Here is a 6,000-nt window from a genome sequence, read left to right as displayed (position 1 = left end):
CCTCCCTACTCTGTTTCTCTTCCTCCCACCAGTGAGCTGGGGTGGGGGAAGGGCTTGGGTCCCACTGGGCCATAGCTTTGGTACGTTACCTTGTTCTGTGAGGTCTGCTCTTTTCTCCAGGTGTATGCAGTCTGGTGCAGCCTTTTTTCCTGTTGCTCTTTCAGGATTAGTTGTATTAACTATATTTTCATATTATATGTGGTTTTGGGAGGAGGTTTCTGTCTTACCTCTCATGCCACCATCTTTAATCCTCCTCCCCAGAAGGCGTAGCAATTATACATATATGTGCACACAGTATCAGAGCACCTAAATTTATAAAGCAAATATTGACAGATCTGAAGGCAGAAAGTGACAGCAACATAATAGTAGGGAATTACTTTCTCAGAAAGATTGTGTAGGAGATAGACTTCCTGAGTCTTTGCGTAATGAAAAATATTTGTATTCCATCCTCACATTTGGTTTTATTATAATAATAATAATAATAATTATTATTATTATTAAGATATCATTGATACACAATCTTATGAAGGTTTCACATGAGCAACATTGTGGTTACTACATTCACCCCAATTAACAAGACGTTCCCCCACCACATCCCATTGCAGCCACTGTCCATCAGTGTAGTAAGATGCTATAGACTCACATTTGGTTTTAAAGTTTAAGGATCAATGTCATTTTCCCATAGAATTTTGAAGGCAGTGCTCCATTTTCTTCTAGAATCCAGTAGTATGATAATTCTCATAAGCAGTCTGAGTTTCATTGTTTATAGGTAAGTTGCCACAGCTCTTTTTCTCTTCTCCTTCTGGGACCCCAAAGATACGAATTCAAATGTTTTGCTAAAGTCTCACAGGTCTCTGTGCTACACACCCCAATTCTGTTCTTATTTGTTTTTCTTGCCATTCTGTTTTCTTTCTGTTTGGATTGATTAATTTTTATTGTTCAATCTTCAAGTTCACTGATTCTTTTCTGTTCTTTCCATTTTATTGTTTAGCCCATCAGTTGATGTTCTTATGTTGGTTACTGAGTTTTTCAGTTGCAAATTTCCATTTGGCTCTCCTTTATATATTCTGTTTCTTTGCTGAAGGTTCTATTTTTTCATTTGTTTTAAGCAAGTTTCTAATTACCTATTGCGGCATTTTTATGATAGCTCCTTAAAAACTCTTATCAGATAATTTAAACTTTTCTGTCACCTTGCTGTTGGAGTCTGTAGTCTTTTCTCCTTCTATTTGACATTTTCTTGGTTCTTGGTGTGATGACTGATTTTCTGTTGAAAATGGGGCATTTGGGGTATGGTGTTATGTGACTCTAGGTCTTCTGTTTTAGCTTTCCTCCTCAGACACTACTCCAACAGTAGAGGAGGGAACATTGCTATTGCCAAATGAGCATGGAAGTCCAGAATCCCCACTCAGTCTCCATTCAATACCCCAGGGGGAGGCTTCCCCATTAGTTCTGGGTGAATGGCAGTTCCTGCTCCCCACTCAACAACCTCTCATACCACCCCAGCAGGAAGGGAGAGATGTGACTATTTACAGCTAGTGAGGATGAAAGTCTAGGCTGCCCACATGGTCTTTGCTGGTGGAGCCACAGTTTTTTCTGTGGTGGTTGACTGGAATAGTGGTTATTATCTATGGCCACCTTCTTCAACTCCAAGTTTATGATATGTGACGGGAAAAGTACAACCAGGGAAATCACCACAGTTTTGCTCCTCTGTTGCTGAGTTCCCCAGATGCTTTGCCTTTTCCTCTCCACATTTCAGAGATTTCTCCTATTTGTTTTATATAGAATGCCCCAGGATTTTAACTCTACTTGGTGGAAGGAATAGGGGAAAGAACTTCTACTCCATTCCTCCCCATTTTTGGTTATTTATAAAATATTTTATGATTGGTTGTTGTAAAATTTCATAATTATATGTATAGGGTAGAGTCTTTTGTTGTTAATTATGCTGGTTATTTGTTAATTCCCTTCATTTTGAAGTCCTTTAACCCTGGGAAAATCTCTTATATTATTTTTTTATACATTCCCCTCCAATTTCTTTGTTCTCTCTTTCTAGAACTCCTTTAAGTTGATGTTAGACCTCCTGAATTGATCTTTTATAGTTTTTATCATTTCTCTCCTGTTTTCCATCTTTCTCTCCCTCCCCACTTTCTCCCTGCCTCCCATTTACCTCCCTTCATAGTTGTCTTTGTGTCTTATTTTTGTTTTTGTTTATTTTCTGAGAGAAAATTTAACTTTATCTTCCAACTTTTCTAATGCATTTACTTTCATTTTGGAAATCACACATATAATTTCCAAGTATTCTTTAATGTTCTCTTTTCCTTTCTTAGAGCATCCTGTTCATGTTTTATAGATACACTATCACCTTGAATCTCTCTGATAATAATAATGAGACATTTTTGTATTTCCTTCTTTTCTTTGAAATACGTATTTCCTTTGGGATTATTTTTCCCCTGTTGCTTATTTTGATCTCTCTTTCATGTTGCAGTCTTTTCTCAAATGCTTAGTGATCCATGGTTGTTGACTAATATTTAAGGATGCAACAATACAAGTCTTACTGGAAGCTCTTATGAGAAAATATCTAGGCAACTGGTGGCTTTCCTTCAGGATAACTGGAGGAAAACCGACTACTATGCTGTAGAATCCTTGACTGTCAGCATGAAAAAAAATCTTCTCTGAGGTTGTTCATCTTGTTTAGAGCAGAAACCTTTGGTTTTAGCCTAATGAGGAGACACCTGCCTGCTGTGAATTGTGCATAAGGAGGTGTGTCAGTGGTTTTATATACACAGCTTTTCAATTAAACTGTTTGCAGCCCCAAAACTCACTTCCATGTTTTATCACACCCAGCATGGTCAAGACCCAAGACACACCAGAATTCTGTAGAGAAAGATTAGCTCCTTCCTTTGTGATATCATCTGCATGCATACTCGAGGCTATAGCTTCCTCAACCAAGCTTCATCAGTCACTATTCCTCCGATTACTTCCTATCCTTAAGAAATGTGTCGAAATCTTTCCTATGCTGGTAGAGCTTCTCCCATTCACTTCATCACTGTGTTTTTATAACTTATTTTTTTTTGGTATCATTAACCTACAATTACATGAGGAACATTATGTTTACTAGACTCCCCCCATCACCAAGTCTCCCCCACAAATGGCATTTCAGTCACTGTCCATCAGTATAGTAAGATGCTGTAGAATACCTACTTGTCTTCTCTGGGTTGCACAGCCCTCCACATGCCTCCCTCCACATTATACATGCTAATCTTAATGCTCCCTTCCTTTCCCCCATTATCTCTCCCTTCCCACCCATCCTCCCCAGTACCTTTCCCTTTGGTAACTGTTAGTCCATTCTTGGGTTCTGTGATTCTGTTGTTGTTTTGTTCCTTCAGTTTTTTCTTTGTTCTTATACTCCACATATGAGTGAAATCATTTGGTACTTGTCTTTCTGTGCCTGGCTTATTTCACTGAGCATAATACCCTCTAGCACCATCCATGTTATTGCAAATGGTAGAATTTGTTTTCTTTTATGGCTGAATAATATTCCATTGTGTATATGTACCACATCTTCTTTATCCATTCATCTACTGATGGACACTTAGGTTGCTTCCATTTCTTGGCTATTGTAAATATTGCTGCAATAAACATAGGGGTGCATGTGTCTTTTTCAAACTGGGCTGCTGTATTCTTAGGGTAAATTCCTAGAAGTGGAATTCCTGGGTCAAATATTTTTCTATTTTGAGATTTTTGAGGAACCTCCATATTGCTTTGCACAATTTTTGAATTAATTTACATTCCCACCAGCAGCATAGGAGGGTACCCCTTTCTCCACATCATCGCCAACATTTGTTGTTGTTTGTCGTTCAGATGGTGGCGATCCTTACTGGTGTGAGGTGATATATCATTGTGGTTTTAATTTTCATTTCCCTGATGACTACTGATGAGGAGCATCTCTTCATGTGTCTGTTGGTCATCTGAATTTCTTCTATGGACAGGTGTCTGTTGACATCCTCTGACCATTTTTTAGTTGGGTGATTTGTTTTTTGTTTGTTGAGCTGCATGAGCTCTTTATATATTTTGGATGTCAACCCTTTATCGGATCTGTCATTTATGAATATATTCTCCCATACTGTAGGATGCCTTTTTGTTCTGTTGATGGTGGCCTTTGCTGTAAAGAAGCTTTTCAGCTTGATATAGTCCCACTTGTTCATTTTTGCTTTTGTTTCCTGTGCCCGGGGAGATATGTTCATGAAGAAGTCACTCATGTTTATGTCCAAGAGATTTTTGCCTATGTTTTTTCTAAGAGTTTTAGGGTTTCGTGACTTACATTCAGGTCTTTGATCCATTTAGAATTTTCTTTTGTGTATGGGGCTCAACAATGGTCCAGGTTCATTCTCTTACATGTAGCTGTCCACTTTTGCCAACACCAGCTGTTGAAGGTGCTGTTATTTCTGCATTGTATGTCCATAGCTCCTTTATTGTATATTAATTGACCATATATGTTTGGGTTAATGTCTGGAGTCTCTGTTCTGTACCACTGGTCTGTGGGTCTGTCCTTGTGCCAGCACCAAATTGTCTTGATTACTGTGGCTTTTTAGGAGATATTGAAGTTGGGGAGCGAGATCACCCCCCCAGTTTATTCTTCCTTCTCAGGATTGCTCTGGCTATTCGGGGTCTTTGGTGGCTACATACGAATTTTTGAACTATTTGTTCCAGTTCATTGAAGAATGCTGTTGGTAATTTGATAGGGATTGCATCAAATCTATATATTGCTTTGGGCAGGATGGCCATTTTGACGATATTAATTCTTCCTAGCCAGGAGCATGGGATGAGTTTCCATTTGTTAGTGTCCTCTTTAATTTCCCTTAAGAGTGTCTTGTAGTTTTCAGGGTATAGGTCTTTCACTTCTTTGGTTATGTTTATTCCTAGGTATTTTATTCTTTTTGCTGCAATTGTGAATGGAATTGTTTTCCTGATTTATCTTTCTATTGGTTCATTATTAGTGTATAGGAAAGCTACAGATTTCTGTGTGTTAATTTTGTATCCTGCAAATTTGCTGAACTCCAATATTAGTTCTAATAGTTTTGGAGTGGAGTGTTTAGGGTTGTTTAGATACAATATCATGTCATCTGCAAATAGTGACGGTTTGACTTCTTCTTTACCAATCTGAATTCCTTGTATTTCTTTGTTTTGTTTAATTGCCATGACTAGGATCTCCAGTACTGTGTTGAATAACAAGGAGGAGAGTGGGCATCCTTGTCTTCTTCCCGATCTTAGAGGAAAAGCTTTCAGCTTCCTGCTGTTAAGTATGAAGTTGGCTGTGGGTTTATCATATATGACCTTTATTATGTTGAGGTACTTGCCCTCTATACCCATTTCGTTGAGAGTTTTTACCATGAATGGATGTTGAATTTTGTCGAATACTTTTTCAGCATCTATGGAGATGATCATGTAGTTTTTGTCCTTCGTTTTGTTTCTATGGTGGATTATGTTGATGGATTTTCAAGTGCTGTGACATTCTTGCATCCCTGAGATGAATCCAACTTGATCATGGTGTAAGATCCTCTTGATGTATTTTTGAATTCAGTTTGCTAACGTTTTGTTGAGTATTTTTGCATCTATGTTCATCAGGGATATTGGTCTGTAATTTTCTTTTTTGGTGGGGTCTTTGCCTGGTTTTGGTATTAGGTTGATGCTGGCTTCATAGAATGAGTTTGGGAGTATTCTCTCCTCTTCTATTTTTTGGAAAACTTTAAGTAGAATGGGTATTATGTCTTCTCTGTATGTCTGATAAAATTCCGTGGGAAATCCATCGGACCTGGGGGTTTTGCTCTTTGGTAGTTTTTTGATTATCGATTCAATTTCGTTGCTGGTAATAGGTCTGTTTAGATTTTATGTTTCTTCCTTGGTCAGTCTTGGAAGGTTGTATTTTTCTAGTAAGTTGTCTATTTCTTCTAGGTTTTCCAGCTTGTTAGCATATAGGTTTTCATAGTATTCTCTAATAATTCT

The sequence above is a fragment of the Manis pentadactyla genome, chromosome X, assembly GCF_030020395.1.
Source record: "Manis pentadactyla isolate mManPen7 chromosome X, mManPen7.hap1, whole genome shotgun sequence".
NCBI classification, from domain to species: domain Eukaryota; kingdom Metazoa; phylum Chordata; class Mammalia; order Pholidota; family Manidae; genus Manis; species Manis pentadactyla.
The sequence above is the reverse complement of the archived record's forward strand: the minus strand, read 5'-3'. Positions refer to the sequence as shown.